At 38.1% G+C, this 22,241-nt stretch overlaps 1 pseudogene; it reads left to right on the forward strand.

Annotated features, from left to right (window-relative positions):
* Positions 1–16,391, forward strand: part of LOC102822972 — a 76,244-nt pseudogene extending 59,853 nt beyond the window's left edge.
* The last annotated feature ends 5,850 nt before the right edge of the window (positions 16,392–22,241 follow it).

A 22,241-nucleotide genomic window follows, 5' to 3' on the forward strand; every position in this document is an offset into this window, starting at 1 on the left:
TCCAAAACCATGTTCTTCTTCATATCATTCAACGTCTTTGACTACTTGCTCAGCATACAGATTGAGTAAGTATGATGAAAGGCTACAAACCTGGTTTACACATTTCCTGATTTTAAACCATTCAATATCTCTTTGCTGTGTTCAAAGGACTGACTCTTAAAGTCTATGTAAAGGTTCTACATGAGCACAATTAAGTGTTCTGGAATTCCCATTCTTTGCAATGTTATGATCCATAGTCAAATGCCTTTGCATAGTCAATAAAACACAAGTAAACATCATTCTGATGGTCTCTGCTTTCAGCCAAGATCCATCTGACAACGGCACTGACAATCCTTCCACGACCTCTTCTGAAATCCAGCTTGAATTTCTGGTAGCTTCCTGCTGATATAATGCTGCAACCATTTCTGCATTATTTCGAACAAAATTTTACTTGCACATTATAGTTATGATATTGCTGACTTCCAAATTTCTTGTCATAAACTAGTGAGTGATTCCAGAGCTACATCATTTAGTTGAAACTTTTCAATTTGTATTCATCAATTCCTGGTGGTGGTGGTGATACAACTCTTAGCAACTCTGTATAGGGTTTCCAAGGTTTAACTCTTTATGGGAGCAAAAGCTTCCTCAATCTCTCACAGAGCGACTGGTGGATTCAAACTGCTGACTGTGCAGCTAGCAACCCAATGTGTAAACCACTATCCTACCAGGGCTCCTCTGTCAATTCCTGGAGCCTAGTTTTTCACCAATGCCTTCAGTGAAACTTGGACTTTTTCTTTTAATATCATTATAGGCTACCTCCTGAACTGGCTGAATATAGACTAATTCTTTTCCACTCAGTGACTCATGTGTATTCCTTCCATCTTCTTTTGATGCTTCCTGCATTGTTCAATATTTTGCCCATAGAATCCTTTACTCTTTCAAGGCGAGGCTTGATTATTGTTATGTTCTTTCCTTTCTGTTTTTCAACTCCAGGAAAATTGCACACTTCATTATAATACTTTACTTTGTTTTCTCAGGCAAGCCTTGTAAATTCTCAATTCAGTTCTTTTACTTCATCATTTCATCCATTCACTTCTTAGCAAAAATTATTAAATTTTATTCATGACCACACCAGAAATGTGAGATTTAAATATAAATGGCTTTTTAATTCATTATGACAGGGAATAAAAACTTTACTTCAAATATAGAAAGGATACACACAAAATATTCACAGGAAACAAACTATTTCTTCTGTAGTTTATGGAATCCCATGATTTAAACAGAGCAGAGACTATTACTCCCTGAAAGATCAGGAATACTGACAAATATGGAAACATCAGGGAAGCATGAGAGTCTTCACACAGAGATATTACAGGTAAAAAATCATTATAAATAAACAAATTAGAACATTTTATAAAACATCCAAATGGAACTCTTAAACTTCGTATGAAATATAGTTGGGCAATAGGAAGGTCTTCCTATTTTAATCAGTATCATCTTCTTAAGTGCAGTTGAGTCAGAATCCTAGCAACCCTATATAGGGTTTCCAAGGAACAGATGGTAGGTTTGAACCACCAAATTTGCAGTTAGCAGTTCAGTGCTTATTCTACAGCACTACACCTAGATTCCACACATCGATGCAAAAAAAAAAAAAATGGCCAAAGAAACTCCTGGTGTGGAACTGTGGGTTAATGCCTTGGACTGCAAGGTGGGTTTGAAGCACAAAGTTGGTGCTTCAAGCTCATCAGCCACTCCATGGAAATCCTATATGGCACATAACAACAACAACAACAACAATATAAAACATCAAACCAAAGATACACAATTGGAAATATTCTTAAGCAAATTTATATGGTCAAAACAGTATCTTAACGGGCACAAACTTGGTCACAGGAAGGATTTTGAGAGGACAACGTGACATTTTGCTTTATTTACATTTTGAATAAGCATGTCGCAAATCCCACAGTTGGAGAGTGTGGTATAGTGAATTATCTAATGTCTCTTCTAGCCATAGTCTGTAACTTCCACTAAATGTTTTTGCCCTGCTGGGTCTGCAGAAAAGAAGGTGGGAGAAGATACTGACAAGATGGCATGACTCAACTGTGGATGTTAGCAGAGTTCATTATAAATCTTGAAACTCCAGCATGTGTATAAAATATATATATATTCAAATTGCTATCTGGACTGATTGTGAATGTTGCAAATATAAAGGTAACGATTTTGTAACAAAAGGAGGGGAGCGGTTGACAGGAGTGGATGACCCTGGGACCATCAAGAGAGAAGAGTAGAGTGCAGGATCCTATCCTTAGAAGCAGTGATGTCAACATGGAGGCAAGAGAAATGATGGGAAGAGATGGAGTGGCTGGGAACTCTAGACTCAAGGAGGGAGAGGGGCTGTGTGCTGGCGGCCAGGGTATACCCTTTGGTTATCTGAATGGTTATATATTCCTGACTGTTTCAGTGTACACCCAAAAAAAAAAGAGAGAGATTGGAAGCAATGCTGTTGAATGATGATGCATAGAGGGATTGTAATCATTGCAATGAAACGAAATGTGAAGCTGATGCTCTCCCATGTAAACGATCACTCAATTCACAATAAAAACTTTTTAAAAAATATATATACATATATAACTAAAAATTATGTGTATATATGTTAATTGTTTATATATACTTTCTAATATATAAAATTAAAAAGTACATATACATAAAAAATTTAAAAGTATATACACATGGAGTCCTGGTGTGGCATTGTGGATTAATGTGCCAGACTGCAAAGCCGTTTCAACTGCAAGGTCGGTGGTTCAAGCTCACTAGCTGCTCCTTGGAAACCCTATACAGGGTCGCTATGGGTCGGAACTGACTTGACAGCACTTAACAACATATAGATATGCATTCACATCTTTTCTTTCATGCTGCCAGTTCTGAGCATTTCTAACTTTCGGGTTGTGACTGCTGTTTTTGAAGTCCGTATTCTTCATTTGTAACAACTATGTTGTTGTTGTTTTTCTTATATCCTCTAACTCTACAGTTTTCTTTTTCTACCACCTCCCCCAGAAAGTTGGTTAGTGTATAAGGAACATCATAGAAGAATTGACACATTTGAGTTATGGTGTTGGATGAGAATATTGAAAGTACCATGGACTGCCAAAAGAACTAACAGATCTGTATTGGAATAAGTACAGCCAGAATGCTCCTTGGAAGCCAGGATGGCCAAAACTTCGTCTTTCATACTTCGGACATATTTTCTGAAGAGACCAGTCACTGGAGAAGGATATGTTTGGTAAAGCGGAGGGTTGGAGAGAAAGAGGAAGATCCTCAATGAGATGGATTGTCACAGTGGGAGCATGGATGGGCTCAAATGTAGCAATGATTGTTAAGGTTGGCCCAAGACCAGGCAGTGTTTCATTCTGTTGTGCATAGGGTCACTATGAGTTGGTACCACTTCCATGACACCTAACAGCAACAAGCCCAGAATGAAATTAAGAAAAAATTGATTTACTATTTATAATTTTTTTTCCATATGCAATATGCTTTTCAAATTTTTTGACAATTTATTCAGGGGGTACTTTGTCAAATAAACAATATTTTGACTATGTTACTTGGATTGTGCTAGTAGTGATATGCTGTGAAGTAGGTTACAATTCATAGTGACCCTGCATAGGGTTTCCAAGGCGTTAAATCTTTATAGGAGCACAAAGCCTCATCTTTCTCCCACAAAAAAGCTGGTAGTTTAGAACTGCTGGCTTTGACGTTAGCAGTCCGACTTATAACCACTATACTATTACTTTGGTATCTGTGGAAAATCAAGAGAGAACAGGATTAGAATATCTGTTTTTGCACTTCCACCTAAATTCAAAGGAGTTCAGCAAATATTTACTGAAGCTAAAGTAGGCAAACATTTACTGAAGCTAAAATGGTATTATACTTTTAATGGTTGTCTTATGAAAGCCAATTAGAAGATAATTTATTTTTTTAATGTGGCATTTGTCAGATACATCAATAAAATAGTTTTTAATCCTGGAATATTTATGTAAAGTACTATACAAATAGAAGTCTTGATGTGGCCCTGTGGAATAAAGCACTGGATCACAAGGTTGGTTTGATCAACCAGGTCGGCAGTTCAAACTTACCAGTCGCTCCTCGGAAACTCTATACAGGGTTGCTGTGAATCAGAACTGACTTAACAGCACATAACAACAACAAGAACTATATAAAATTACAAAAACAAAAGTGTTTATATGTTAAAGGAATACATACTTTATTAGGCATATAACCCAGGGAAGTATGACTGCAAGAATCATAATTTTTTATCAGGCAGCTATTTGTACCCTCTGAAATCCTCTGAAGTTTTAAGGGCACTGTAGAATAAGCACTGGACTGTGAACCATAAGGTTCAAACCCACCAGGCTCTTCCTTGGAAACCCTATACAAGGTCAATATGAGTTGGAACCAACTCAACAGCACTTAACAACAAAGTTATTTTCCTTTACCAGGAATATCTTTTTTTTCAGTTAATGCTACTATTATTCAAATTGATGCACCAACCACTAAAATCAATGATGAAGAAATTGAAGAATTCTGCCAACAAAGATGTTGAAACTGACCAAACATGCAATCAAGATACATCAATAATTACTGGTGATTGCAATTTGAAAGTTGGAAACAAACAGAACAGTAGTTGGACAATATGGCTTTGGTGACAGAAATGATACTGGAGATCACATGATAGAACTTTGCAAGACCAACAACTTACTCAATGTAAATTATCTTTTCAGAAATATAAAAGATAACTATACAACGGACCTCGCCAGATGGAATACATAGGAATCAAATTGACTACATCTTTAGAAGGAGATGGTGAATAAGCTCCATATCATTAGCCCAAAAAAAGGCCAGGAACCAACTGTGAAAGAAATATAAATTGTTCAAATGCAGGTTCAGAATGAAGCTGAAGAAAATTAAAACTCAATGAAAGCTAAATATGATGCTGAGAATATCCCACCTAAATTTAGAGATCATCTCAAGAACAGATCTGATGCATTACACACTAAGGATCAAAGACCAGAAGAGTTGTGGAATGACATCAAAAACATCATACAGAAAAGACAGCAAAAGATCATTAAGAAATAAAGAAACAACCAAAGTGGATATCAGAAAAGATTTGCTCTTGAACATAGAAAAGCAACAGCAAAAACAGATTAATTAAAAGAGCTGAAAAGAAAAATTTAAAGGGCAGCTCAAGACGACAAAATAAAATATTATAATGAAATGTACAAAGACCTGGAGTCAGAAAACCAAAAGCGAAGAACATGTTCAGTATGACTCGAACTGAAAGAACATCAAAAAAAAATTCAAGCCTTGCCTTGAAATAGTGAAGGATTCTATGGGCAAAATATTAAACAATGAATGAAGTTTCAAAAGAAGATGGGAGGTATATACAGAGTTACTGTACCAAAAAGACTTAGTTGATATTCAACTATTTCAAGTGGCAGCATATAATCAAGAACTGAGGATATTGAAAGAAGTCCAAGCTGCACTGAGGCATTAGGGAGAAACAAGGCTCCAGGAATTGATGGAATATAAATTGCAATGTTTTAACAAACTAATGCAGCACTGGAGGCACTTACTCATCTGCCCCAAGAAATTTGTAAGAAATATGGAAGAAATCCATATCTGTGCCCATTCCAAAAAAGGTGACACTACAGAATGCAGAAATCATTAAACAATACCATTAATATCACATGCAAGTAAAATATTGTTAAAGATAATGCAAAAGCAGTTGCAGCAGTAAATCATTAAGGAGCTGACAGAAACTCAAGCCAGAAGAAGACTTAGAAGGATGAATATTATTGCTGGCATCAGATGGGTTTTGACTGAAAGAAGAGAATACCAGAAAGATGTTTACTTGTGCTTTATTGACTATGCAAAGGCATTCAACTATGGATCATAACAAATTATGTATAACATTGTGAAGAATGGAAATTCCAGAACACTTAACAGTACTCATGAGGAACCTGTACATAGACCAAGAGCCAGTCATTTGAACAGAAAAAAGGGTTATCTGCATGGTTTAAAATGAAGAAATGTGTCAAAGTTGCATCCTTTCAACATACTTATTCAGTTCGGACATATTGTCAGGAGGGGCCAGTCACTGAAAAAGGATATCATGTTCAGTAAGGTCAGAGAAAAAGAGTAAGACAACACCCCCCACCCCCAGCGAGATGGACTGGCAGAGTGGCGGCATTAATGGGTTCAAGTGTGGCAACAATTGAGGTTGGACCAGGACCGGGCAGTGTTTTGCTCTGTTGTGCATAGGGTCATTATGAGTCAGTACCAATTCGATGGTACCAACAACAACAACAATTCAATCTGTATGCTGAGCAAATAATCAAAGAAGCTGGAAAAATGAAGAACATTATATCAAATTCACAACATCAATTTGGACTGGAGGAAAACTCATCTCTGATATGCAGATGGCACAATATTGTTTGCTTGAAATACTTCCTAAGAAGATCAAAGACTATAGTTTTCATTATAGGTTGCACCTCAATGTAAACAAAAGTCTGTACAACCTGATCAACAAATAACATCATGATACATAGAGAAAAGACCGAAGTTGTGAAAAATTTATTTTACTTGAATCCACAATCAACAATCATGGAAACAGCAGCCAAGAAACCAAAGGACATATAAAATGTTAAAGAGCAAAGATACCACTTTGATGACTAGGGTGTGTCTGACCCAAGCCATGGTATGTATGTGAAAGCTGGACAATGAATAAGAAAACAAAAAATTGATGCCTTTGAATTATGGTTTTGGTGAAGAATACTGAATGTACCACAGGCTGCAAGAAAACAAACAATCTGTTTTAGAAATATGGTCATATTATTCCTTGGAAGAGACAACAGTGAAACTTCATCTATTGTACCTTGGACATTTTGCCAAGAAGGATTAGTCCCTAGAGAAGGACATCATACTTGGTAAAGTGGAAGATCACAGAAAACGAGGATGATCGCAACAAGATGAATTCACACAGTGAAAACAACAATGGTCTCAAACATAACAATTGTGAGGATGGTACATTACACCAAGCAGTGTTTCATTCTATTGCACACAGGGATGCTATGAGTTGGAACTGACCTATTAACATCTAACAACAACAATTTATCAGGCAAGTTTTGCCTATACACAGAGTGAATTTAAGAGCACAATCATTTTACCTTCATGTACTATGAGGTCCTAAAATCATATTTTCTATCCTTAAAATGCATAGTTTATACATATAGTTACAACTGCAGAAAAAGCAAAACCTGGATAAGACACTGCAAACATAAACTCAACTGTGCAACTAAAACAAATATATCAAACAACTATTACTCAGTTTATCCAGTCTTTATTCTTTTAAAACAGGCACCTTGTAACATTCAAAACCATGGCAAAAAGCAAACACACTCATTGCCAAAGAATCTATTTTGACTCCTGGCAAACCTATAGGGCACAGTAGAATTGTCCCATAGGGTTTCCAAAGTTATAAATGTTTATGGAAGTAGATTGCCACATCTTTCTCCCATGGAATAGCTGGTGATTTTGAACGGCAACCATTTGGTTAGCAGCAGTGTTAAACCACTGTACCAAGAAGGCTGTTTAAAAAAATAAAATCCAATTCTGCAAAACTAATGATTTATGTTTTCAAAGGCAAACAGAAGGGGAAAGACTTCTTCCAAATAAACCAAGTGCTTAAAATAGCACACCTCAGCCACAAATTGAGTATGAAGTTCTAAAATACCATTTCGAAAAAAGATATACTTGTATCTTGACCATTCTTAAACAGAGTTTTCAACATGCTATTGTATTTAAGTGTCATTTAGTCTGTTCTGATTCATAGCAATCCTCTATAGGGTTTCCAAGGCTGTGCATATTTGCAGAAGCAGAAATCTTCATCTTTCTCCTAAAGAGAAGTTGATGGGCTAGAACGGCTGATCCTGCAATTCGCAATCCAATGCTTATCATATAGAGCCACCGTGTGTGACAGACCACTTCTCCAGCTTTCTTATGTAGCAAAAAAAAAATGCTAGTTTTTCACCAATCTCCGTTTCTCCTTTTATAAAATTGTCTAATTTTGCCTGGGCAGATGGTTATCCTGCTAGACAGTGTATTTCCTAGCCTTCTCTTCCCAGCTAAGAATGTCCCAATGATTTGATTTTCACTCACAAAATAAGGCAAAGTGATAAAAGCCACACTGAACTACTAACTAAAAGGTTGGCAGTTCAAACCCACCAGGTGCTTCTCGGAAACCCTATAGAGGGTCGCGATAAGTTGAAACCCACTCCACACACTCAACCCTCTTTCATGCACCTAGCTGGTGAAACTAGAGTACTCATGTTCAACCTAGAAATGGAAGTTATATAAAATGGTAATGCAGATAACAAGCACTATACTGTCTCTGTATTGTTATGTGAGAGAAATTAACATTTATTCTCTTTAAGCAGTTAACAGAGCCTTTCTTACATCATTTTAACCTTTAATCCAGTTAGCTCCTGACAACAATTACCACTCAATAGGAAATAAAAGAAGAAAAAAAGCTCAACAGTAATCCCTTTTTCCTCTTCCGTGGTTTCCCTCCTCTTCATTTACTTAAAATATTCTATTAATATGGGCAACAGGGCTGATACACTGCCAAGGTTTCAAAGCATTGTTGTTGATAGTAAGTGCTGTGAAATTGGTTCTGACTCATAGTGACCCTGTCTTGGGTTCCCCTGGGGCAGCTGGTGGGTTTGAACCCCCAACCTTGAGTTACAAATGGACTTTGCAGTCCAGAGCATTATCCTGCAGAGCCACACCAGAAAGCCTTGTTGCTACTGTAAGGTGCTGATGAGTTGCTCCCAACTCAACCTTGATAGGATTTCCGAGGAGCAGCTAGTGAGTTTGAACAGCCAATTTTGTGGTTCAAACTGACCTGTGGTTGAGTGCTTATCCTACAGTGCCACACCAGAAGTCTTGTTGCTGTTGTTAGGTGCCATCAAGTTGGTACCAACTCATAGCGACCTTATGCACAGCAGAACGAAACACTGCCCAGTCCTGGGCCTTAGACATGTATAAATGAGCATCATTTTTTAAAAAACAAAAAAGTCTATTTTTCTCCTGGTCCATAAAATCAGAAGATTCCTTCTTATATTCTAGATTTACCTTTCTACAAAATGGAAGGCACTATTTTTGATAATCACTGATCCAAGGAGGGATCATTTAATTGCTTTGACATATTGCTAGAGCAGCAGAGTTTAAAAATTCTTATTAAAATGCAAAAGTGCAACTGAGTGATGGGACACAATTCCAAGGTACCCAAGCAAGACGATGATTCTCAAAAGTAGCTCAGGACTACAAAAACAAAGAAAGTGAGAAGGCAGTATACAGTAAAACATTAGTACATACTACCTCACATCCACTAAATAATGGGTGCCCTCTCCCAAACTAAAGGGAAGACATTTAGCTATTCCCAAATATTAAATATAAAATAACACACATCATATTCTGAGCAATAAAAAAAATTACAGAGAAAAGCAAATATTTCTGATGGCAAAGTTAGCAGCTGATTTTCATTTCCAAGACTTTCACCTTCACCTAGATGCAATTATAAAGACATATTCTTCCCACATAGTTTGGAAGGTGACCAAATAGATGCTTGAGTCATTCTCTGAAAGTCTCAAAATTCCAAATGATCAAAATTCAAAACTGAAAACATTCACTCTATATAAATATGCACTAGTGTCCTGCTCCTCATTTTTCAGGACTCAAAAGAAAGAAAGAAAATGCTCCCCAGTACTCATATTCTGTCTCCAATATTAAATTATTTCCATCATATAATTTGAAATATTTATAAATAAAGTTTAAAAGTGTGTGGCATACACTTTTGCTTTGAACAAAGGAAAAATGCCAGCAGAAACCTATTTTACTCTATAGCACTGCAAGACTACATGAAAAATTTTTTGCAAATAATAGTCTTAAACTTTTTAAGAAACATAACAAATTCAAATAGGCAAGAATTTAAGAAAAAAAAAAAACTCCACTAATGAACAGGTAGTTTCTAAGTACTCCCGAAAATTAACGAAGGTTGTAACTGCCCAGAGCTTCTTACTCATATTTTTTGTAGCATAATGCTTGTTGCTGTTACTAAGTGCCATCAAGTTAATTCCGACTGATAGAGATTCTACATGGTTTCCCAGGAGCAGCTGATTAGTTTGAACCATCAACCTTAGGCTCAAACCGACCTTGCAGTCCAATGCTTATCCTATACAGCTACACCAGGACTACAACATAATGCTTAAATAATGTTACAACACTACAGATTTTTACAACTGAAATACATTGGTATTAATCAAAACATTTTTCACTACAATCGACACAAAGAATAGATTTAATGCACACTCACTGCAGGTTAATGCGCTGGATTGCAAGGTCAATTTGAACCACAAGGTTGGAAACCCTATACAGGGTTGCTACAGGGCAAATCGACTCAACGGCAGTCAGGATAAGCACTGCACTGCTTGCTAACCACAAGGTCAGTGGCTCAAACCCACCAGTTGTTCCTCAGAAACCCTATACAGGATTGCTATGACTCAGAACCAAATCGACAGCACTTAACAACAACAAAAAGATTACACTAATAATTAGGAATACATCCCTAGGAGAGAACATATAATATATTATATTTATATAAGATTTAGGCTCCCTCCTTGCATAAAAAGGAATTATTTTTCCAAATTATTTCATTTAAAAAAAATCTATACTGAAAAAAGACATTACTTTCAAATATTGTTGTGTTGTTAAGTGCCGTAGAGTCAGTTCCAACTCATAGCAAAACAACCTTGCAGATCAAACTGACCTTGAGGCCGAGTGCTTATCGTACAGTGCCCCAGGAACACATATTTTGCAAACCTATTTTGCCCACTTCTAATAACACATTTGAATTACCTTCATATTATCAAGTCCTAAAGCAGATTAAAAATAGAAATGTAGTCCCATATTCTCTCCCAATTAAACTCTATTAGCATTGTATGTTGATCTTGTTCAGTGCCGCTGAGTCAGTGACAATGCATAGCGAGCCTGTGTAGGGTTTCTGAAGCTGTGACTCCTTTGAGGATGCAAAAAGCCTCATCTTTTTCCCATGGAGCACAGTTCAGTACTCATCCACCATGCTTCCTGGCATTGTTTGTTAAAGCCCCTTCAAGTCAGTTGCAAATCACAGCAACTCTGTACTGGGTTTCAGAGGAGCAGTGGGTTTGAACTGCCAAACTTGCCATGTGAAATCCAGGACTGATCCCTTAGCACCACACCAGGAGTCCCAGCATTATGTAAGTATCAGGTAATCGGTAAAATGACATCTTAAGTAAAAAGTCACAGGTATCTCAAATTTTCCCAGAGTATATAAAAACTGTACCAATTGCGGGACCTATAAAAAGTGTATCATGTTCATCAGTAAGCGAAACAAACAGTATAAAAGATATAATTTCACACCAAATTTAAGCTTAATGTATTAACTTATAAACAAAAGGACCTCTGGTCGTGTAGTGGTTACAAATCAGGCTGCTAATCTCAGGGACAGCAGTTCGAAACTACCAGCTGTTCCATGGGAGAAAGAGGAAGCTTTCTGCTCCCATAAAGATTTACAGCCTCAGAAACCCTGTACAAGGTCGCTGCATCAGAACCAACTCCAGGGCACATAACAACTTACAAACAAAACCTCAATGCAAATGGTTTTTTTTAAAAATTTATCCAAATGAGATAGAATCAAGTCGATGGCACTTTAATAACAACACACACATAAGAAAAAAACATACAGCATAAAAAAATAGGCAAAAGAAAAGAAAATCTCAAACCACAAATTTAGGCACTTAACTACGGCACTTAAAAATTTAAGTTTACTAGTTGTTGTTGTTGTTGTTAAGTGCCGTCGAGTCGGTTCGGACCCATAGCGACCCTGTACAGGATTTCCGAGGGTGTAAATCTTTACCAAAGATAAATTAATGAGCTAGTATTTTGCGTCCACCAAATTTATGGTGGTACTTTGTTAGTTTGCTTGTTAAGCAAGCCATCCAGTCAGTTCCAATTCACAGCGATCCTATATAGAGTTTTCTGAGGCACAGCTGGTGAGTTTGAATCACACACCTGTGGTTCAAATTGACCTTTTGGTCTAGTGCATTATCCTACAGTGCCACAGGATCTGCATTTTAATAAAACTAAACTGGATCAATTTGGTAAATTAAAAGTCCTTTGAAGCAGTATTTTCAAAGAAGTATTCTGAGATGCAATTCATAACTCTTATACAAAGATATTCACTTATAATAGAGAAATGGGCAAAGCAAACAAAATATCCAACAAAATTAAGAAAGGCCTACCCAAGTTGGTAAGGATCTCTGGTAGCATAGTGGTTACAAACCAGGCTGCAAACCGGAAGGTCAGCAGTTCGAAGCTACCAGCTGTTCTGTGGGAGAGAGATGAGGTTTTCTGCTTCCCAATAAAGATTTACAGCCTCGGAAACCCTGTACAGGGTAGCTATGAGTCGGTTCCGACTCCACGGCACATAACCACCACCACCACCACCCAAGTTGATGTGGTTCTAAAGAGTAAGCACCGGACTTACACTAACTCACAGAGATCCATATGGGAGCAGACAGCCTCACCTTTCACCTGAGGAGATGTCAGTGGGTTTGAACCGCTGAGCGTGTGGATATCAGTCCCATGCTTATCCTACTGCATCACCAGGGCTCCTTCTTATTAGATATGACAATATCATGCAGCTGTTTCAAAAATGTGTTTGAAGAATATCTCATAATTTGGGAAATGTCCACAATATTATGTAACCAATCAAAGCAATTAAAAATAATCACATGAGAAAATATTGCCAATATCAACATCAGGAATAACACTGTGATATCAATGAGAAAATAACCGATAAGTGGCGGTAGTTGTGTCACTGCGACCCTCTACAGGGTTTCCAAGGCTGTAAATCTTTACAGGAGCTTCTAGAAAGCCTCATTTTTCTCCCATGGAACAGCTGGTAGATTCGAACAGGTGACCTTAAGGTTAGCAGCCCAACTCACAGCCCACCACCCTTCCATAGCTCTGATAATTGATCATCGTTGTTGTTGTTAAGTGCCGTCAAGTCAGTTCCAACCCATAGTGACCCTGACAGGGTTTCCAAGGCTGTAAATCTTTACGGGAGCAGAAAGCTTCATCTTTCTCCCATGGAGCGGCTGGTAATTTCGAACTGCTGAACTTAAGGTTTGCAGCCTGATTTGTAACCACGATGCTACCAGATCTCCTGTAATTGACTATTAGATAAATAAATATTGATAAGCTGATCAACCAAAAGTGAGGTCACAAAAATCATAAGCATTTAGAGTGTTTATTTCTGAATTTTGCTATTTTCAACACTTTCAAATGCACTATAATGAATAGGAGTCCTGGTGTGGTGCTGTAGGATAAGTACTAAACTGATAACTGCAAGGTCTATGGTTCAAACCCACCAGGCTCTCCTTGGAAGCCTGATACAGGGTTGCTATGAGTTGGAACCAACTCAATGGCACTAACAACAACATAATGAATAAGCAAAAATATACTTATACTTTTAATATAACATTTATCATATGAGCCCGGTGGCTCCAGAGAATAAGCTCTTGACTGAAAACCACAAAAACTGCGCTTTGAGACCACCAGTTGCATCGCAAGAAAAAGATGAGGTTTTCTGCTCCCATAAAATTTAAAAGCCTTGAAAAACCTATACAGAAAGCTATGAGTTGGAAAACTAATTTAAAGTTACTTAACAACAAGAAAGACAAAAGAAACTTTAATGCTTTATGGCTTGCTCAAACTAAATTTTATGATGATTAAAATTTATTACACTAGAAAGTTTTAAAATTACCTGTCATTCAGTATTCATTCCTGAAAAATCTGTTAATATTTACATATGCTTCTTACAGGTCAACATTTTGTAGCATCGTAACTACCTAACTAAAATTTCAAAATATAATTGTTACTAACAACACTAATGAGCAAGATGTTAGGATAATTCATTTATCTTAGTTTTAAATTTATACAACTATGTCTTTTAAAAAATGACAGCAAAATTGTTCTATGAACAAATATTTAATTACTATGTTTTTCAGTGTTTCAAGTATCTCTTATGACCTTCAACATTAATAACCAATATTTGCATATTCAAACTTAAAGGAAAGCTTCAATCTATTCCTTTTTTTGGAAGAGTGAGGTATTTGAGATCAAAGCGTTTTGTTTTTTTAAAAAAAAAAACCTAAATACATATGTGCATACACACTAATACAAAAAATACAACCTAGTTTCAACTTTAAATATTCAAATACCTTTAGTTACTGCATGACAAGAAGGAGGGTGCTGGGTACCCACTCAGAAGCATGTAAGGAGCAGATTACATAATTGCCCTCTAAATATATTTCTGTGTCGAAAATGTCAGAGTTCCAAGAATAACATCAAAGACAATTTAAGATTCTAATGAATAAAAACAATCTAATCGTTCCATTCTACTTCATGTGTGACATCATTAAAAAAATCCACCAATCAAAAGTATTCCTTTCCATTACATCTAGTTTATCTGTACTGAAAATAGTTGTTTCAAGCAATAAAAATGAGCCTCGCCTAACCAAAATTACAAAGCACAGCCACTTCTCCATTTGACAGTAGACTAATTTAAGCTTTGGAGTTATATAACCAACCAAGAAACGAACTGCTGTCCATACAAACCAAAGATAAAGTTTGTGAAAACCATTTAACTTTTTAGCTTACCAAACACAGAATTTGCACAATGGGAGAATCACATCAAATTTTATATAACTCCTGTCAAATGAGTTATGTAACATTTAAATATAGTGACATTTCCTTTTAAAACTAAATCATCAATATATTTACAATTATAATCACCTCTTATGAGACTAATGTCAAGAGCACATTTACAATTTAAAAAAATCACACACAATGATATTTTATACACAATTAAGTGTTCTTAAGAAATTATTTCTATTGATGGTCCACTTGATTCCTCACAAAGATCTGTGATGCTAGGAATTCTTCGTAGACAACCTTTTTTCAGAACAATATACCAATTACATATTACGCATCACCACAAAATGTTAAGACAATGTTATTTTAAAATCAGGTTAATAATTATTAACAGAATCAGTAATGGATAAGTGCTCAAAGGATTGAAAAGATATAAAATGCAAGTATGCTCTGAAACATACTTTGATTCAGAATCAAAGATTTTTTTTTTTAAACTAAGAAGACTGAAGTTTGTAGTTTATTTTGTATGTTCCTCCACTGCCTCCATCCACATGCAAACACACCCACACAACTCTGTATTTTCAAAACTAAAACTGTCTGCTTTGGCAAACATCACAAGAACTGACAAAATATGGCTAAAAATGCATTTGAAAATATGCAGTTTGAATAAATGCACTTCCCGTGAGAACTCAATTAGGTGCAAGAAAGTGATCTTCCTAAACATAAACTTGAATTCAGTAATACCTTAAAACTGAAATTGTAATCAAGAACCAAAAATTGTTTTCACAGAAAATTAAGTTCAGTTTCACAGAGAATCAGATAAATATGAAAGACAAGTAGGTGGTCAGAAAGGTCTACAATATAAGACAAACGTTTTCCTTGAAAAAATGTGAGAATTTGAAAATAACAAACTGAAAGCCCTCAAGAATGATGAAAAATAAATCTAGAACCCAAATGGCGTCCAACAAGAACATTAGATCTTGAAAATGAATATTGCGCTTGCGCAGCCACCGCCCCGTCAGCTGCACAACTGCAGCTAGAGCCCGAGCCAGCAAGATCACGTGCTCCCATGCAGCGCCCGCCCGCAGTTCCGCAACAGCGCAAGCGCAAACACAACTCCAATAGCCGCCATAATGCGGGCTTCACTCTTCAAAAATACAACAGTAATTTAAGAAAATGTTGTTTTAATAGCCTCCGGGATGCATATATACCTTTTGGGGCGGGAGATGAGGGGAGGGGAATCAAGTTCCTTCCTAATGAGTCGTTCCGCGCCGCGGTCCCAAACGTTGCCGCCTCAGTCCCGCGCGCCTCAGTCGCCGCGCCGCCGCCGCTGCCGCCGCCGCCGCCGCCTCCGCAGATTTAAAAACAAACCCGCTTCTCCCTTACACGCGTCGGGGCCGTTATGCAAAGTATTGTAGGCGGGGCTCGGTGCTTGTACTATTGGCCACGCCTATATTCTATCAGCCAATAGGTTCACGGACTGACTGTTCCCCATGCAAATTCATGGTTTTTTATTTGAATGAGGGAAATTGGCCCCGCCTCCTACTGTTGAAAAGAAAGAAGTCCGGTGGTGGCGCTGCGCGTTTCAATTGCAGCGTGAATGAATCTTTTTCAGGCTGTGAAGCGCCCTCTATGAGGCTTAGGAATGGAAGCAACTAAGTAGGTAAGAGATAAGTAACTGAGCTAAAGATTTTCAAGAAGAGATTCTGAAGTGTGGTTGGTTTGTTTATAAATAACATTTTTTAGTTAACGAAGTATAATGAACTGTATTAATATGAAGGAATGGAAAAAACATATTTCGTTGTTCCTTGACAGTGCAAGCACTTAACAATATAAAGTTGGGAATCATTGAACTCACTGACGATTAAAGAATTCAGTTAAGAGGGTACTTACTTAACCTTCAAGTCCTGGTGTGGTGCTGTGGTTTAATGCGTTACACTGCAAGGTCGGTTTGACCCGCAAGGTTAGTGGTTCAAGCTCACCAGACACTCCTTGGAAACTCTATGCAGGTTTGCTGTGGTTCGGAACCGACTCAACAGCACTTAACAACAAATTAACAACAGTAATGGTACCCTTCCACATCGGAATCAGCTCGACAGCACTTAACAACAACAACCCTCCCATTTAGGAGCCCTGGTGTGGTGCTATAGGTAGAATGAGCACTAGACTGTTGCCTCACAAGGTTGGTGGTGCAAACCCGCCAGCTGTTCCTTGAAAACCCGATAAAGGGTGTCTGTTGTTGTTGTTGTTAAGTACCGTGGAGTCGGTTACAACTCATAGTGACCGTCCCTGCACAGGGTTTCTGAGGCTGTAAACCTTTACAGAGGAGCTCTGGTAGCGTAATGGTTACGAATTGGGCTGCTAACCTCACAGTCAACAACCTCACAGTTAGCAGTTCGAAACTACCAGTGTTCCGCAGGAGAACGATGAGGCTTTCTGCTCCCGTAAAGATTTACAGCCTCGGAAACCCTGTACAGGGTCGCTATGAGTCGGAACCGACTCCACGGCACATAACAACAACAAACCTTTACAGAAGCAGAAAGCCTCATCTTTCTCCCTACAGCTGGTAGTTTAGAACTGTCGATGCGGTTAACAGCAGGATTCGTAACCACTACTCTACCAGCGCTCCCTAAAGGGTGTATAAGAGTCAGGAAAAGACTGGACAGCAAAACAACAAATAGGACTCATGGTGTGGCACTGTAGGATCAGCACTGGACCACAAAGTCGGCAGTTCAAACTAAGCAGCCGCTCCTTGGAAACACTGTACAGGATCCAACTTGACAACATGTAACAACAGCATCAATTCTATGTGTAGCAAGTGCTGTATTACCAAACTATGTTATATACAAGAGTTATATGAAAACCAGCGAATATGATACTGTTCTGTCTTCAAAAAAAGTCTGTAGTGAAGGCAGAAAAAAAAAACAAGTTTTTATACATGCTGTGGTCTTTATTATCAGGAACCAACTCAATGGCACTTAACAACAATAAAAGGGTGTGGCGCTGTAAGACAAGCACTGAACTGACTGCTAACCATATGGTTGGTGGTTCAAACCCACCAATGTTTCCTTGGCAGCATGATACAAGGTCACAACGAGTCAGTTAACTGACTCTGCAGCACTTAACAGCATGAGATTAATGCAGGGTGTTTAATTATTTTCATAACTTGCGCCTTTTAACTTACTTGAAACACAGAGTGGTTTTAAAGAGGAAAACCTAAACCAGACTTGGGAAATTAAAAAAAACTTACTAGAATAGATACTCTCTAGCATGAAACCAGGTTTAGTAAATTCTTGCCTAAAAACTGGACTTTCACCTGAGGGCAACGGGGAATCACATTAAAAGATTTTAGGTCAGGAAATGACGCAAATAGATTTGCATTGCTTGATTGCTAAACTTTTAAAGCTCTTAAATTATTATTGTTAGTTGCATCAAGTCAATTGTTGACTCAGACCCATGGTAACCCCACGTATGCGGACTAGAACTGCTCCATAGGGTTTCCACTGGAGTGCAGTGGCTCTGTAAGGTAAACACTAGTTGGAGCCCACCAGCCACTCCAGGGAGAAAGATGAGACTTTCTGCTCTCGCAAACATTTACAACCTTGGAGTTGCTGGAGTTCTCAAATTTGTGACCTCTGAGAAGCAGATCTCACAGCCTGTTTTCTGAGGGGTCTCTGGGTGAGTTTGAACTGCCAGTTTTTGCGTTAGCAATCCAGTGATTTTATCACTTAGGTCACCCAGGGACTCTTTAAATTATATGTAGTTGTTATTGTTGTTAAGGGCCATAGAATGATTCACAGCGACCCTGTATATGGTTTACAAGTAGTGGCTGGTGAGTTTGAACTGCTGACCTTGATGTTCAAACTGATCTTGCAGTTGAGTGTTTATCCTACAGCACCACATACTCAATTATAATTATATATTATAGTTTATTTGGTACTTAGGTGCTTCATAAATTATAAAATAGATGTTCAGTTATTACAAATATTAATACAGTATTAAAATTTCCAACCTATAATACTAGTAGAAATAGGAATGGAATAAGAGAACTCATTATGTTTCTCTTTATATGTCTTTAAGAAAGAAAAAAAAAAGGGAAGAGGGGAAAATCATTTTTATAATATTTTGAGTCCTGGTGTAGTGCTGTAAAATAAGCTCTGGAATGATAAAAAGGTAGCCGCTCCTCAGAATATAGTATCACTATTACCTGGCACCTACTCGATGGCACTTAACAACTTTCAACTTTCTGTGCTAATGGAAAAGGGGAAATAATCCAGCACTGATTGATCACAGTGTTCTTAAAACATGATAAAAATAGTCCCTACTTTCTAAGGTTTTTTATGAAGATTAAATTCCAGTAAAACACTTCAAATAATGCTGGCTATATAGTAATAGCTCAATGTTGTTAGCTGTGGCCAGTTATTTTTATAGGTTCTGACTCATAGTGATCCTGTATAGGGGTTCTGAGTCTGTAAATCTTACTGCAGCAGAAAGCCTCATCTTTCTCCCACAGAGCAGCTGGTGGGTTTGAACTGCCAACCTATGTTTAGCAGTCCAGTACTTATCTTACAGTGACAGCTGTGAACAAGATGGCTGACTTTCAGAAGTAGATCATTAGAAGTTTCTTCCAAATCTACTGTAGAAGCTCCTCTGAAGCCTGCTAGCATCATACCAACAGGGAAACCTCCACTAACAAATGTGGTGGCTGCACATGAGTTACACTGGCTGAAATCAATTTACCACACAACCACCAGTGCTCTAACAATAGTTCAAAAGTGTAAGACAGTAGTAATCGGAGGAATTGGTGGAGTACAATAGGTATAGACGTTGCTCAGCTTGAGCAATTTCTATCTGCACTTACCACACTCACATTAGGAAAGAAGAAGAAAGAACCACAGCTTGATAATATTTATTACTGTCCTCCAGTTTGAAGAGAGGTTTACTGTCTTGGTTTCTTAGTACTGCTATAACAAAAAAGCAACATGTGGGTGGCTTTATCAGAAATTTTTGTCTCACACTTTAGGAGGCTGTAAGTCCAAATACAGGGTGTAGTCTTGGGCTTTCTCTGTTAGCTCTGGGGGAAGAGTCTTTGTCTCTTCTATGCTTCTATTCATTGGTTCCTTGTGGTCTGTATCTTCTCTTCCCTTTGTGTTTCCTTTTTATGTCTAATCTGCTCTTTTTATATCTCAAAAGTGATTGGTTTAAAACACACCCTACACTAGTGTGACATTGTAAGATACGTGTGGGACTGCTAACTTCAAGGTCGAGGATTCAAACCCAGCAACTGCTTCTCAGAAATTCTCTATTAGGGTCACTATGAGTGGGAACAGACTTAACATTGATGTGGTCTCATTAAGGTAACAAACAAAGCCCTACTCCCAAATGGGATTTACATCCACAGGTGTAGGGGTCGGTGTAGGTGTAGGGTTGAGGATTTACAGTACGTTTTGGAGGTGAGGCACAATTGAAGCAATAAAGGCAGTAAATTGGCAAACCTGGAAGCTCAAGAAACAACATTAAGAATACAAAGTATGATGATGTCTTAGTTATCTTAGTGCTGCTTTAACTGAAATTCCACAAATGGTGTCTTTAACAAACAAATTTATTTTCTCATCATTTCGGAGGGTAGAAATTCAAACTCAGGATACTGGTTCTAGTGGAAGGCTTTCTCTCTTGGTTGACTCTAGGGGAATGACTTTGTCTCTTTGGAGCTTCTGCTCTGGTACAGACTTCAGGTGACTTGGCATCTCTCTTCATCCATTACTACTTCTCTTGCTTGCTTCCTTATCTCTTTTGTAGAGATTGATTTTAAATACACCCTTACAAACGAATCTTTACAGTAAAGATCATTCCCACCCCTTCTGCACACAGGGTTGACAGGGATGGGCAATTTAGACATTGGCTACCCAAAATGGGGGGACTACAAAGGCAAGAAGCGGCTGGCTTACAAGTTTTCAAGAGGGAGCTTAGTTTCAGAGGGTGTGGGGGAAGGTAGACTCTCCACTGAGTGGTTTCTAACCTGTCTAGACGAGGCTGGTGAAAGGAGACGGTATAAGACTCGTGTAGTTCAATAGTAAATAATTGCTATCAGGACTGATTGTGAATGTTGCAAATGTAAAGGTAGACATTTTTTAAAAAAAAAAAGGGGAGGGGTGCCCCTGCAGTCTGGAGCAGAGGACCCTGCAACCATCAAGGGAGAAGATCATAATGCAGGACCCTATCCAGAGAAGCAGTGATGCCAGAGATGGAGGCAGAGACAATGCTGTGGAGAAATGGAGAGGCCGGGGACTCTAGATTCAAGGAGGGGAGAAGGGGCTGTGTGCTGTGTGCTGGCAACCAGGGGGCAGGCTTGTAGGGTATGCCCTTTGGTTGTTTGAATGGTTATATATTCCTGAGTGCTTTGGTGTACATCCAAAAATAAATAAATAGAGGGCATGGAAACAAATGCTGTTGAATGATGATGCATGGAGGGGATTGTAATCATTGCAATGAAATATGATAGGATGAATGTAAAGCTGATGTTCTCCCATGTTAAAGTATTACTCAATTCACAAAATGCACTTAAAAAAAAAACACCCTTACTATGACAGTCCCAGCTCAAATGGATTTATAATCACAGGCATTGAGGTTAGGATTTATAATTGTTGTTGTTGTTGTTAAGTGCCACCGAGTCGATTCTGACCCATAGCGACCCTGTATAGGGTTTCCAAGGAGCAGCTGGTGAGCTTGAACCGTTGACCTTGCAGTTCAAACGGCTTTGCAGTCTGGCACATTAATAATAATTGGAGGAACACAATTCAGTCCATAACAGATCATCAGAATATAAAGATAGCCCTCATGATCCCTGTTATTTGATGTTCACAACGTGCTTAATCCATTAATTCTAGTTAAAAGAATATGGCAAAAGTGAATGTATTTGACAGATATAATTATGGTTCTAAATCAATTGATTTTGGGTTGATCAAAGGGAAAATTATCTTGGGTGGATGTAACTTAACATATCAAAGCCCCTTTAAAAAAACAGACCCCTCTCTAAGAAGAGCGTTTCTTTTTGCTGGCTTGATAAAGTAAGCAACCATGTTTAAGAAGCTCATTTGCCGAGTTACTGCAGTTGGTCTGTTGGAATGTGGATGGCCTCTAGCACCTGAGGGCTGTCTTCAAGCAAGTCAGCAAAAAAGCCAGAACTCTTGGTCTTGTTGTTCTTAAGTGCCCTCGAGTCAATTCTGACTCATCGCAACCCAGTATAGGGTTTCTGAGGAGCAGCTGGTGAATTTGAAGCAGTGGCCTTGCAGTCCAAACCAATGTTTGAGTCCAGTGCTTATCCTACAGTGTCACGCCAGTAATGTGATATTTCATTGTTTAATGCAATTGAGTCAGTTTTGACTCATAGCAACCCCTGTATAGATTTCCAAGGAGTGGCTGGTGAATTTGAACCACTGTCCAGTGCTTATCCA

The sequence above is a fragment of the Chrysochloris asiatica genome, unplaced genomic scaffold (genome assembly GCF_000296735.1).
Source record: "Chrysochloris asiatica unplaced genomic scaffold, ChrAsi1.0 scaffold00086, whole genome shotgun sequence".
NCBI lineage: Eukaryota > Metazoa > Chordata > Mammalia > Afrosoricida > Chrysochloridae > Chrysochloris > Chrysochloris asiatica.